The following is a 14,632-nucleotide window of genomic DNA, read 5'->3' as shown; positions in this document are numbered from 1 at the left end:
AACCCGGCTCTATATAGGGGGGACCCATCTGCCTGCTGGCCGGGCGGGTTGAGAAGGACAGAAGAGGGCAAGGGGGAGGGATGGGAGAAGAGGGAGGGGTGGGAAAGCAAGGAAAACACAACACACATTTGGATACATGCATGACAGGATATGTGACACAGACAAAGTATAAGCTAACATTGAAAACTGACTCATAGTTTACTCTGATGATGTACGGCTCTGACATTAAACATACTCCATATATAGCTAGCAGTAAAATTCAAACAGTATGTAAGTTAGCATAACAGTATAGTGAAGGCAATGCAGAGTTGACTGGTGGAAAAAGGGAGCTGGAAGCAGAGGGCTGGAGGAAGGTCAGCAGCAGCATCCCACAGTGGACATGATGGAGACTGGACCAGCTGGTGGAACATCAACCACAGATCTGAAGCATCCAGCTCTGGGACCAGGGACACTCGGAGAAATAGCACAGGGGGAAACAGAGTGAATGTACTGCAATAACGGTATACATATTAAATGTAAAGGTAGATAGAGAAGGGCTCAGTGCGTCAAGAAAAGTCCCCCAGCAGCCTATAGGCCTATAGCAGCATGACTAGAGGCAGAACGAAGGGACGTCCAAGAGGGAGTCAGCTGTACAATGAAGACACAAGCCGAACCCCTGTGGGTCACCCAGTCAGCCCCAACTATAAGATTTGTCAAAAAGGAACGTTTTAAGCCTGGTCTTAAAAATAGAGAGGGTGTCTGCCTCCAGAACCCAAACTGGGAGCAGGTTCCACAGGAGAGGAGCTGATAACTGAAGGCTCTGCCTCCCATTCTACTTTTAGAAATTCTAGGAACAACAAGTAAGCCTGCAGCTTGAGAGCGAAGAGTTCTACTAGGATAATAAGGTACTATCAGATCTTTAAGATATGATGGAGATTGGTTATTAAGAGCTTTATATGTCAGAAGAAGGATTTTAAATTCTATTCTGGATTTAACAGGAAGCCAGTGAAGAGAAGCAAGTATAGGGGAAATATGATCTCTTTTGCTAACTCCTGTCAGTACTCTCGCAGCAGCGTTTTGGATCAACTGTAGATGTTTGAGAGAGCTATTTAGACAACCCGATAATAAGGAATTGCAATAGTCAAGCCTGGAAGTAACAAAAGCATGAACTAATTTTTCTGCATCACTCTGAGACAGAATGTTCCTGATTTTTACAATATTACGCAGGTGAAAAAAGGAAGTCCTACAGACTTGCTTTATGTGTGAGTTAAAGGACATGTCCTGGTCAAAAATAACTCCAAGATTCCTCACAGTAGTACTGGAGGCCAATGTGATGCCATCCAGAGTAACTATTTGCTTTGAAAGCGAGTTTCTAAGATGTTTGGGGCCAAATACAATGACTTCAGTTTTGTCTGAATTTAGCAGTAGGAAGTTAAAAGTCATCCAGGTTTTAATGTCCTTAAGACAATCTTGCAGTCTAGCTAACTGATCAGTTTCATCTGGCTTCATAGATAAATACAATTGTGTGTCATCTGCATAACAATGGAAGTTAATACAATGCTTCCTAATAATATTGCCTAAAGGAAGCATGTATAATGTGAAAAGTATCGGTCCTAAGACAGAACCCTGAGGAACTCCATGATTAACTTTAGTATGCTCAGAAGAGTTATTGTTGACATGCACAAACTGGAACCTATCTGATAAGTAGGATTTAAACCAGTCCAGTGCTGTCCCTTTAATGCCAATTGAATGTTCTAGACGCTGTAATAAAATGTTGTGGTCGATTGTGTCAAACGCTGCACTAAGATCTAACAAAACAAGTATAGAGACTAGTCCATTATCTGATGCTATGAGAAGGTCATTAGTAACTTTCACTAGAGCTGTTTATGTGCTATGATGCACTCTGAAGCCTGACTGAAACATTTCAAACTAATTATTCCTTTGTAAGTGTTCACATAATTGATTTGCAACTGTTCTTTCCAGAATTTTAGAGAGAAATGGTAGGTTGGATATCGGTCTATAGTTAGCTAACACATCTGGATCTAAAGTGGGCTTTTTAAGCAAAGGTTTGATGACAGCAACCTTAAAAGCCTGTGGTACATAGCCTGTTACTAGAGAGAGATTAATCAGATCTAACATTGAAGAATTAATTAAAGGTAAAATCTCCTTGAAGAGTCTAGTTGGGATAGGATCTAAAAGACATGTTGATGGTTTGGATGTAGAAACTGTTGAAATGAGTTCAGAGAGACATATAGGAGTGAAGAATTCTAAAGATTCATCAGGTCTAACAGCCAATTCAAAAGCATCTGTGACATTTGTAGGAAGGGCCAGATTAATTTTATCTCTAATCATAACTATTTTATGTGTAAAGAAGCTCATGAAGTCGTTACTGGTTAAAGCTAAAGGAATACAAGGTTCAACAGAGCTCTGACTCTTTGTCAGTCTGGCTACAGTGCTAAAGAGAAACCTAGGGTTGTTCTTGTTCTCATCTATTAAAGATGAATAATAAGTTGTCCTGGCATTACGAAGAGCTTTTTTATAGATTACTAGACTATTTTTCCAAGCCACATACACTTCCTCTGAATTAGTGGAATACCACTTTCTTTCCAGCTTTCGGGATGCCTGCTTTAAAGTCCGCAGCTGGAATTATACCAAGGAGCAAGTCTTCTCTGAGATAGAACTTTCTTTTTTACAGGTGCAACACTATCAAGAGTTGTATGCAGTGAGGCTGAAGCATTATTAACATAATAATCCACTTCTGTGGGGGTAAAATAATAATAATTGCCTTCTGATTTATCAGTAAATGTTGCTGAAGTAAACAGTGAGGGTATTATTTCCTTAAATTTAGATACTGAATTGTCAGACAAACACCTACTGTAATGATATTTGTTCTCAGCTGCTAAACAATCCTTTACTTTAAATTGAAATGTTATCATAAAATGGTCAGAAAGAAGAGGGTTCTGGGGAAATACTGTTAACTCTTCAATTTCTAAGCCATAAGTCAGGACAAGGTCAAGAGTGTGATTAAAACTATGAGTTGGTTTATTTACATGTTGAGTCTAATAATGAATTAAAAGCTGTTGTAAGGCTGTCGCTGTCTACGTCAACATGAATGTTAAAGTCACCCACAATAATAACTTTGTCTGAACTGAGCACTAATTCAGATAAAAAGTCTGAGAATTGAGATAAAAACTCAGAATAAGGAGCAGGAGGACGATATAGAACAACAAATAAAACTGGTTTCTGAGCTTTCAAATTTGGATGAGAGAGACTAAGAGTGAGATTTTCAAATGAGCTGTAATCAGGTTTAGGCCTCTGGTTCAGTTTTAAACTAGAATGGTAGATTGCTGCTACTCCTCCTCCTCGGCCTGTGATTCCAGGAATATGACAGTTAATATGACTAGGGGGAGTTGTGTAGAAGAACTCCATAACCCAGCATGCCACGGGGGCAGAATCATGAAGTGACCTGACATAGTGTCACGTGTAGTAAGGCTGGATGTGAGAGACACGAGTATATATGTGGATTGTTGTGGTCATAATAAAAGTTAAAAGACCAGCTAGCACGCCTCGTCTGCTGATTATAGACAAGCAAGACAACACATGGTGTCAGAAGTGTTCGTGAACAACGACAGATAGAAGGTTTGTCACGGGGAACATCGCATGTATAAAATGGAACAAGTTAGCGACATGCAAATGGGGCTAGCCACGGCATGTGATGGCTACGAGCGGCAGCACGAGTGAGGCAGAAGAGGAGGGACGGATCGAACAAACAGAAGAGGATCTTGTGCCTGAAGAGGAGGACATTGAGCAACAGCAGGGAGCTGTGGATGTCCCGGTGCCTCGACCTGCAGCCATGGATAAGCTAAGTCCACCCAGTTCCATGCAATTGACTGGCAATCTTGCTGAAAATTGGAAACGTTTCAAGCAAAGATTTAACATATATTTAGCTGCAAGTGGAGCTGCTGGTAATGATGAAAAGTTGAAAGCTCACATCCTTTTACATGTCATAGGAGAAGATGCTTTGGACATTTACAATAGCTTTCAGTTGGATGAAGCTAATATGACTCTGGCAGAACTCATGACAAAGTTTGAAGAATACTTTGTGCCCAGTCAGAACGTGACCTTTGAAAGATACAAGTTTTTCACTCATGACCAAAAACAAGGAATGCCATTTGATCAGTACTTAGCAGAGTTTCACACATTAAGTAAAACGTGTGAATTTGGCACTTTAGGAGACTCGTTAGTGAGGGATAGGATTGTGTGTGGCACAGTGGATAATGCACTCAGAGAACGACTGCTCAGAGAGACTGGACTTACACTTGACAAGTATGTGAGCATGTGCAGAGCAGCAGAAACCACTCGAGCCCAAGCAAGAGAGCTTCGTCGTGGTGAAACAACAGTGCACACACTTCATAAAGAAGATCAGAAAAAGAAGACATTCACTAAACAAAAAGACCAGAAACTGATCAAATGCAGCAAGTGTGGGAGCAGCCACAAGCCGAGGTCTTGTCCTGCATATGGAAAGTCATGTAACAATTGTGGAAAAAGTAATCACTATGCTAAATGTTGCAAAGCACCCTTAAAACAGAAAGTTCACACAGTCGATGAGGAAGAAGAGGATGATGAGTTCATCGTGGATGTACTGCGTGCATGTACAACAGAAAAAGAGGAATGGATTGCAGCCGTTGAAGTGAATGGGACATTAACACCATTCAAGATAGACACAGGCGCCCATGTTAGCCTGCTGCCACTGGAAGAATACAAAATGCTGGATGTAAAAAGCGAAATCTATCCTGTAAAAACAAAAGTAACGGGATACACAGGAGAACGTGCTCCTGTTATAGGCGGATGCATCGCAACCTTCAAACACAAAAGTCGTCAGATAAGAGCACAGCTACTGATAGTAGATATGAAAGTTCAACCAATCCTTGGACTCAGTGCATGCATAAAGCTCAACCTGGTCAAAAGAGTGTTTGTAGTTTCATCATCAGAGACCGCAAATGATCAAGACTCTCTAATGGAGGAGTATAAAGACTGCTTTGAAGGACTTGGATGTTTACCTGGCAAACACAAAATATGTGTTGACAAGAACGTACCTCCTGTTGTGCATCCCTGCAGGAAAGTTCCCTTTGTGCTGCGGAAAAAACTGAAAGAAGAATTAGCACGCATGGAAAAGCTGAAGGTCATCAAGAAAATAGATGAACCAACTGAATGGGTCAGCTCGCTTGTGATCCTGCAAAAGAAAACAGGTGCTCTGAGAACATGTTTTGATCCACGGGATCTGAATAAAGCAATCAAGAGAGAACATTTCAAGTTACCAACCAGAGAAGAAATCATGGCACAGTTTGCTGGAGCTAAATGGTTCAGTAAACTTGACGCTTTGTCAGGTTTCTGGCAGCTGAGACTGGACGAGGAGAGTTCAAAGTTGTGCACATTTAACACACCAGAGGGCCGTTACAGGTTTCTTCGTTTACCGTATGGGATACTGTCAGCACCAGAAGTCTATCATAAGACTATTCATATGATCTTTGAGCACATTCCTGGAGTCGAGACAATGATGGATGACATCATAGTGTGGGGGACCACACGAGAAGAACATGACAAGAGACTGAGGCAGGTGTTGGACAAGACAAGGGAAGTGAATCTAAAACTTAACAAGGACAAATGTGAGTTTGGAGTAAAAACACTTACCTTCGTTGGAGATGTTGTCAGTGAGGAGGGCGTGAAACCAGACCCAAGAAAAACGTCAGCAATCAATAACATGGAAAGACCAAAGAACAAAGATGAGGTCAGACGGTTCTTAGGGATGGTCACCTACCTTGCCAAGTTTGTGCCACAGCTGTCAACACAGTCTGCACCACTCAGGAGTCTTCTAGAACAAAAGTCTGAATGGATATGGTCCCATGAGCAAGAGAAATGCTTTAAAAAACTGAAGGAGATCCTCACACAAGAGCCTGTGCTGAAGTTCTATGACCCAGAGAAGCACACCAGGATTTCAGCAGATGCATCACAGTATGGCCTGGGAGCAGTGCTGTTGCAGCAGCATGAGGAGCAGTGGCAGCCGGTCGCCTACGTTTCCAGAGCCTTGACAAGTGCTGAGTCCAGGTACGCACAAATAGAAAAGGAGCTGTTAGCAAGTCTGTATGCATGTGAGCGGTTTCATCAATATGTCTATGGTCGAACCTTTGAGGTGGAGACTGACCATAAACCTTTGGTGTCCATCATGTCCAAACCACTGAATGACTGTCCTATATGGATCCAACGGATGTTGATCAGGCTGCAAAAATATGATGTGCACATGATTTACACCCAAGGAAAATACATCTACACAGCCGATACCTTGTCGAGAGCAGTGGACAAGGAGGAAAAGGAGGACAGTGAGAAAAATGCAGAAATACAGGCATACGTGGTCATGGTTGTGTCATCACTCCCAGTAACTGCTGATAGAACAGAACAGATACGGACTGAGACGCAGGCAGATGAAACCATGAGAGAACTGAAGAGCACAGTTCTAAAAGGATGGCCTGAAAACAAAAAGGACTGCCCAGTAATAATACAAGATTACTGGAATTGCAGAGCAGAGCTCACAGTGGTGGATGACTTGGTGATGTATGGAGCCCCAAAAGGTTCATAATTAAATAAATAAAAACAACATTTTGAAATAAATACTATTACGATAAATAACAGACAAATATATAATATGGCCATTAAATTGTGAAATAAGGCAATGTTATTATGAAATATGTTTTATTATTCTTTAATATTGAATTATTATGATTAAATATTTCATAATGATTATTTTAACAATTTCATACTTTTTAAAATAATTACGTTTTATTCATTTTCCAAGCTTTTATTTAAAAAAAAACGTTTTTTACAAAGTCCATTTTTATTTCATAATGTCCTTTTCCACAATGGCCTTTTTATTTCATAATGTCGTTTTTCATCAGAATGACTTGGTCTGTCAATCAAAGCTAGAGGGTGGGACCTCTGCTTGATCCTTTAAGATCGATTAGTTTTCCTAGACACCGGTCATAGCCGTTCTTTAGGCGGCTAACGTAAACATGCAGGAAGAGCAATCAGAAGAAGAGATGACAGACTTCAGCGGTGTATCTGCAGCTCTGCTGGCTCTAGCAGATCAAATCGAGCGTGAGAACTTGTCAGGAGATGCTGTTTTGACTCGTCTGGATGATATTTTTGAAATACTTGGGATGGTAGTCGGTGTTCTGGATGCTAAAATCGATGACAACATTTTCGAAAGTTTGAGAGCGATTGAGCACCGGGTGCATATGGAATATGTACATGAGGAACTGTCTTTACGTGCTGGTCGTCCACGTCTTGAAACTCCGCGTGAGGCACTCAGGACTTTAGTGCTCTCAGGTATAACCATCCGGACTATTGCCAAGATGTTTGGTGTGTCACCCAGCACTGTTTGGAGGAGAATGGTGGAAGAAGGTTTACGGTAAGTTACTTTTAATATTTAATGGAAATGAAATGAGATTTTGCTCAAAGCTTTATTTTCACAGCAGTCTGTGTGGTTGTAGCTGCTAGTATAAGAAGTAATAAGAAAAAAAACTTAACGGCAGTTGCTGTAAGTGTTTTCTCAGATGGCACGCCTAAAGATGCCTTCACACGCACAAAGCTCATTTAAACTCAAACTCTGGGTAAAATGAGAGCTGTGAGAATTCTTTAGATAAATAAATTGTGCATACTCAAAGTGCCCCAAAATTATCATCTTATATATTGCATCAGTATTGTATGGTTGGCTGTCTGCTAAGTGTGTTACCATTTATAAATCGCGTCATCACCACAACAGTCATGGCAAACAGGCAATTCAGGTCACTACTAGCTGAAAAAAAACACTTTCATTAGGCTCTTTCAGAATATTGTGTTAGACAGTTTGTACTAAAGTTGCAACATTATAATGTGTTTTCCTTTGCAGGAAATCTGATAGTTATTCTTCTGTTGGAGATGAAGAACTTGATGCCATAGTGCTGGATATTCAGCATTGTCACCCAAATGCTGGCTGCAGAATGATGTTGGGACATCTGAAGGCCAGAAGATTACACATTCAAAGTAAGATGATACTGTGTGTATATCCGAGCACTTTAACCGAGTTGAACCAGTCAGTACTAGAGTGTACATTTTCATTACTTCTGTAAATCATCTATAAAGTCACGTCAGCATGTCAGTGGAAGTAACTGTTAAAATTGTCTCATCAGGATCTCGACTGGTAGATTCCATGAGATGTGTCAATCCAGAAGGGGTCATGATGCGACAGTTATCGCTTCAGACTGCAAGGCGCCGTCAATACAATGTGCCAGCACCAAATTTCCTCTGGCATATAGATGGAAATCACAAGCTGATTCGGTCAATATTTTTTATTACTTTTACAAATGCACAGATGTTTTACTTGTACTATTTGTACTAATGTACTATCTCCCATATGTCTAAATTTTGGCACTGTCTCATGTAGCCTACAACATGGAGAATATGATACCCATCCTATGTACTTACAACATCATCAATTTCTGTACTGCTCATTCCAATTCAGGATCACAGGGAAGCTGGAGCCTATCCTACCATTTAGAAGGCAAGAGGCAGGAACTGGTCGTCAGTCACAGAGAGACAAAGAACCATTCTTTACAACATACAGATCTTGATGATTTGATCCCTTGCATTAATTTATAAACATTACATTCAAATACTTGTTGCAGAAGCATTCTTACTATGTAATACGCTTCCACCACTTTTCTATGCACATTTGAACTTGTAACTTTTTGTCATTGAAGTCCTTTCTTTAATATAATTCTTTACTAATATGAAAAAATAACTCGATGACAGGGATCCTTCTCTTCTTTAAACTAGATGGAGATTCGTTGTCCACGGAGGTATAGATGGTTTTTCCAGGTTGATTGTCTACCTCAATGCTGCCACTAATAACAAAGCCACAACTGTGTTTGATGGGTTCTGGTCAGCTGTCAGACAGTATGGCATACCATCACGAGTTAGGTAGGGAGTGAAATTTGCTTAACATTCCTCTAATGTGTTCTTCCAGACAGCAAAATTTCACTGTCAGATTTTACTGATTACAGTCATATCAGACCTCATCTCGCCTTAACCTCAGGTCAGACAAAGGAGGTGAAAATGTAAAGGTGGCTCATTTCATGGTCCAGGTGATGGGGGAGAACAGGAACTCCCACATTACAGGCAGAAGTGTGCACAACCAGAGGTATGGGATCTGGATCATTTAAATTGGCCTATGAATAACTTGTTGAAATAAACATTTTCTTTCATTGTGTGTATTTTTACAGAATCGAACGCCTGTGGAGGGATGTGTATGAAAACGTTCTTGACCTTTTCTACACGATGTTCACTCAGCTGGAGATTCAAGGACTACTCAATCCTGCTGAAGAAATTCACCTGTTTGCACTACACAGATGCTTTTTGCATCACATTCAGGATCATCTTCAGGCATTCAAAGGAGCTTGGAATCTGCACGGACTCAGAACGGAAAACAACTCTTCACCCCTTCAACTCTGGTCACTCTACAGAAAGGATGGCCATGACTTTTCACAGGTACGCAAGTATCTAATCAAAAGGTGTTGTATACAAAATTTTACTCTGTAGATGGCACAAAGGTTTACTCCTGCTGGGTCAAACACTAGATAAAGTTGTTTTTACCTGAGAAGAGCTGATTGTGGATTTGGATAACCCTGAAGAACGTGCACCTGCTGGCTCAGCAGGAGAGGACGGTTCTACAGCCAATGTGTAAAACACTTTGAATTCTTTTTCAGGTTCATGACGACTATGGTGTGGACTGGATGGGACCACACAGTCCCCGTCCATTAACTGAGGTTACCATTCCAGTGATACAGCTCCCTAGGGTGACCACCCGTACAGCGTTTTAGGCTCAATTCACGCGTCCCGCAATTTGAAGCTTTGTCCCGCAAAATCAACATGCCAAAAAAAAGTCCTCACAATCCCAGAGTGAGCGAGCCCCCAGGCAGCCAAAAGAACAACTGGATAGGACACTGTTGCTCTGAGTGGGTGGGGTCAGAGGTGGCCGTTGTCATGACACCTGCCCGCAGTGACCGCACGCAGCACTATGCGCAGCGACAACGCCACGGACAAGACACCTGCAGCCGCCAAATGAAAAATGGAGAAAGACGCTGAGAGTGAGGGACCGCCACCGAGTAAAAAAAGAAGGTGTGTATGTAGGAAAGAGTGGGAAAGTGAATATTTGTGGGTGACAGGGGTTAAGGGTGATAGTGAGGGCTTTTTGTGAGCTTTGCCGGACGTCATTTTCAGTTGGATATGGAGGGGAATATGATGTCAAATGACACAGGCTCACGGAGATGACAGATGTTCGGTGGACCTGAATAAGTCTGAAATCCATGTGAAGAGCAACTTCTCATTGAGCTGCAAGGTCTTCTACACTTATGTAGTGAAAGAAAAGGCCCTCCTCAATGCTGCACGCTCAAACAAAAAATACCAGTTCAAGAAAAATATATGTATGTGTATTCACTTTGAATAAATATTCAGTGAAAGTGCATCTGTCAATTCATTGATTTTTTTAAGAATATTATGAATCTTTATTTAGAAAAAATACACATTGAAAGCTAAAGGTTTATTAACAATGGTTGCCTATTCATGACCATACATTAGCAAATTACAAATGTTTAGGGGAATAATACGTTATTAATATACCATGTAAAGAGGTATGTGATAGAAATGGCTTCACTACTATTAGTGAGTCTGCCTGCAAAGTGAGGTCACTGTCACACCGAGTGGTGTCCCACATTGTCCCTCAGAAACATACCTCTTGTCCCCCCTTGGGCTTATTGGCAGGTGGTCACCCTACAGCTCCCCCGATCATTGAATGAACAGGGACTTGCAGAATTGCCACACATTAACGTTCCACTCAGCCAAGCTCTGCAAGTTTACATTCAAACTGTTAATGCACTCAAACAGATGCTTAACCTTTGAACTGAGTACAAGATGTCACTCATTTTTAAGCCATTGCTTGTGTAGTTTCTGTATAAAAAATATGCTCATTAACTGATAAAGATCATCCTTCCACTAAAAGTCTGATTGCTGATTTGTGGTAACTGGAGTTTCAATAAGATGTGTCACAGTAATAAAGACACTGCATATGACTTTGTTGCCTTTCTCCTTTATTGATTTCTGAGTGTGATACAGTGGTTGTTGATTTCACACACAATGTTCACTTATAACAAATTTTCAGAGTTAAATCCCTTTTATCCACTGGAACAACTGTGGTGATCCAGAAAACACTTTCACTTACAGACTTCTGTACTAGCTCTGTTTGTAAATTTGAACAGATGTAACCAAGACGTTCTTAAAACATTAATTTTTCCACAACAAGTCTGTTGCCTGAAGCAAATATTAAGACATGCAATAGGTCCAAACATGTAATGTCCTTTTTGATGTGTTCAATTCTAGAATTAACCGTAAATAAGGAAAATAATTATGAAGAAAAACAGAAAATGTGTAAAATTAAATTAAGGAGAAATATTTCTCGTTTGCTAATGAATTAGCAAAGTTCTTAAATCAAGGTTTATATGACAATCTGTCAGATCTATCAGAACTGTGTTAGATGATTCCTGGACCCCATTGTATATAGAAATGACCTCATGTCACTTGGCATTACTGAAACTTTCATGTTTACTTATTCTTGTATTTTTCTCTGTGATTTGTCTGGTTAACTGGAATGCACACGTAATGCTTTAAAGGAACAACAAACGGAGAACTTGATTGCAGTTTATATCAGTCCTAAACCAAACCAAAACCAGAGTCAGATGATTTGAGGCAAGCTTGCATGTCCACACAAAATGACTCGTAGTTCTGGTGGTGTGCAGGAAGACGCAGGACCTCGAAACAGGTGGAAGACTTTGGAAGACCATCGCTTTTCTGTCAGGCCAGCGGCAGCTGGTGCTAGTTAAGCAGTGTTCTGTGGTTTTGTTTTGTTTTGTATGTGTTCTTTCTCTCCCTCCTAATTAGGCTTGGCTCGGCAGGCAGGAGTGGCAACAGGTGTGCTCGATCCGCAATCATGATCAGTGGGTGTGGGGTGCAGCTGGAGATGTTCATCAGATCTTCACCACCTCCTTTATAAGCAGACGCTGCTCGCTTCTCTGTGTTGGATCGTAGCTAAGCGATAGCCACTGCAATTCCTTCTCCGGATCAGCCGCTCCCATCTCCGTTGCACTACGGATCATCTGTTTCATTCCGTTCGTTGTTTGATTGAGGAGGCTCAGCTGAAGCGTTCCAGTACCGGCGTCCTGTCTACACACTGATGGCTACCAGCACCGGCTACCACACGGACCGCCGGCCGACTGCAGTTTTCCAGCATGCCCTGGAACCCAGTCTGAGCATCCAGATCCTCCTGTTGTTAAGTACTGAGAAAGATACTACATTCAGCAGTAATGAAAATAATTGTAACATTCAGATTTGAAAAGGAGTAAGTCACTTTACCTCACAGGAGGGAGCAGTCTCTGATTCCCTTGGTAAGAACAGGGGAATAATGTCAGGTCTGTCTGTGAGTAGCGGCCACACCATGGTCTCCTTGAGCCCTTTCCTCAGCTGCTTTACTTGGCGGCTTGTTCGTGTTATGACCTGCAATGGTGAGATAAAAAAGCTCATTTTTAATCTACAGTACTCTATAACTAATACCCAAACATCTATTACATACAAGAAGCGACTTTTCTCTTTTTGGAATTTTGGTTTTGCTTTTAAATTGAACAACCAAACCTTCTGGTGAAAAGAACCTTTAACTTACAGCGTGGAACAAAAGACGTTCATACAGCCACTGTCGGTTGGTTTGTGTGACACCTGGCAGGTCCCAGGACAGTGCCAGCTCAAGAACACTTCTTTTGTTCTGTTCTGTTAGTTTAGCACTGTTGTTAAGCTATACAATGCATGAAAAAAGATAATGATGGGTCATAAGCAGTAATACCATTCTACAGAACAAACCATTATAAATTTGGTATTAAAGAAATTTAATTAATTTAATACAAATAAAGAAACCAAATTCCAAACCAGCTGAATAGTGCTGCGGATATCAATATCCGGGCAATCCTCAATCTGAATCGTAGCTGTTTCAGATGAGCCACCGAAAAGGACGTGAATGATTGCAGGACTCAGCCCAGACACACATGGTCCACCATGAAGGAATGAATGGCCCATCATTCTTCCTAAATTCAAACACCAAAAATTCACTAAGATGTCATAACAATGGTAATGACAAAGCTTGCAAAGTTTAGGAAACATCTTACAGAATTCTCACTCACATGATTATCTACAGTAGATTGATGCATAGCATCAACTTTGTCTTTACAATTTTTTTCTTAAAATGTAACAGTTATGGTGCCGTTTCTTCTCTGCTTCTCCCAGTGTCTTACCTGCCACTAGGAACATGTCACTCTCCAGCAAGATTTGAGAGGTAGATGGAGTCAAGTGATCAGGCTCACCATCAAAGAGTCTTGTAATATCTGTGTTTCCTGAATGGAATGTGGCTAGGTTATCATCTTGCAGCAAAAACTCCATTGTTTCAAACATTTGTGTCAAAACTCAAACAAGATTTTCTTTTAAATTGTTCTCTGCTCCACTGAACCATGCTTCCTTTCATTATTGTAAATGACATACCAAAGTTCAGATGAAAACCAATCTGTACAAGAGAAACTGTCTTTGAGAAGAAGAATCTCTTCACGCCCTCCCCAACAGCGGCATCTCCTGGAAGAAAAAAAAAGGAATACTGATCAATACTACCAAGCTAACTTTGCATACATATCTTTAACTTGTGTTCCTCACTACAGTGGCAATACCTTCCAGTTTGCAGGAGACAGGGTTTGCCCACTCGACCTTTGGCTCTTTGTAAAAGGAGAGAAGTGATCTCTCTTGATCGCTTATACTTTCCCTCAAATCCATTCGCAGGACAAGAGCCTTTCTGGTCTCATGCTGTGCAAGTAATTAGGACTTGTAGAGCCAGGCAGCTCTGGTTGCATCAGCTTCACATTTCCACTCTGAAAGACAAACTTATTAGATGTGATAGATTAACAAGTACAGTAACTTCATCCTAACTTATGTAATTCCAATCTACCATGTATATCCTTAACTTTATACCGGTGCTTTGACTACCTGGTGTTTCCCCTACACTTGACTTTTCTTCATCTGGAAGAGATGCTGCATCTTCAGGCACTACTGTGTTGCCAGAAGAATGCTCAGCATTTGTTGAGATTGTGGCAAGTTCCAGGATAACAACATCCTGTTCCTCAACAGTGCTGCAGAGATTCCAGACACTGCTGTTGCTACAGGATGGGACCTCTATCCCTACTGTGGAATTATCATCCTGCCTAGCCTGAGCTTCAGTTTCGTGGAGTGCGGTCACCTGTGCTAGCATTTGGTAGCGTCGATGCTGGGCTGTTGTTTTGTGACCTTCCATACACCACCTTATTAAAAACACGCTGCTGCTGAAATCCTCTCTCAGGCTCAGGTCTTCCGTTGCTATCCAACCGATTTGCAACTTCCCTGAGCAACTTGGAAACTGTCTTCTGTCCTGCGGCCATTCTTTCTGAAGGGTAGCATGCACTCCCGATTTTTAAGCTTTTCCAGACTTAGCATCTTCGCGTTTGAA

The 14,632-nt window shown here is 41.2% G+C and overlaps 2 long non-coding RNA genes across 2 annotated transcripts; one reads left to right on the top strand and one right to left on the bottom strand.

Annotated features, from left to right (window-relative positions):
• Positions 1 to 6,594: 6,594 nt before the first annotated feature.
• LOC127532376 (uncharacterized) lies at positions 6,595 to 10,492 on the top strand. Its single transcript, XR_007939756.1, has 6 exons — positions 6,595 to 8,055; positions 8,202 to 8,349; positions 8,848 to 8,991; positions 9,107 to 9,211; positions 9,294 to 9,558; positions 9,777 to 10,492. It is a non-coding gene; the product is annotated as an uncharacterized LOC127532376 (long non-coding RNA).
• A 1,988-nt stretch (positions 10,493 to 12,480) lies between these two features.
• LOC127532377 (uncharacterized) lies at positions 12,481 to 14,342 on the bottom strand. The gene is made up of 5 exons (XR_007939757.1): positions 13,824 to 14,342; positions 13,645 to 13,731; positions 13,401 to 13,499; positions 12,779 to 13,193; positions 12,481 to 12,615 (listed from the first exon to the last, which is right to left on the bottom strand). It is a non-coding gene; the product is annotated as an uncharacterized LOC127532377 (long non-coding RNA).
• Positions 14,343 to 14,632: the final 290 nt, after the last annotated feature.

Source organism: Acanthochromis polyacanthus, chromosome 23, assembly GCF_021347895.1.
Source record: "Acanthochromis polyacanthus isolate Apoly-LR-REF ecotype Palm Island chromosome 23, KAUST_Apoly_ChrSc, whole genome shotgun sequence".
NCBI lineage: Eukaryota > Metazoa > Chordata > Actinopteri > Pomacentridae > Acanthochromis > Acanthochromis polyacanthus.
Note: the sequence above shows the minus strand (reverse complement) of the source record. Positions and strands in the feature narration are given on the sequence as shown.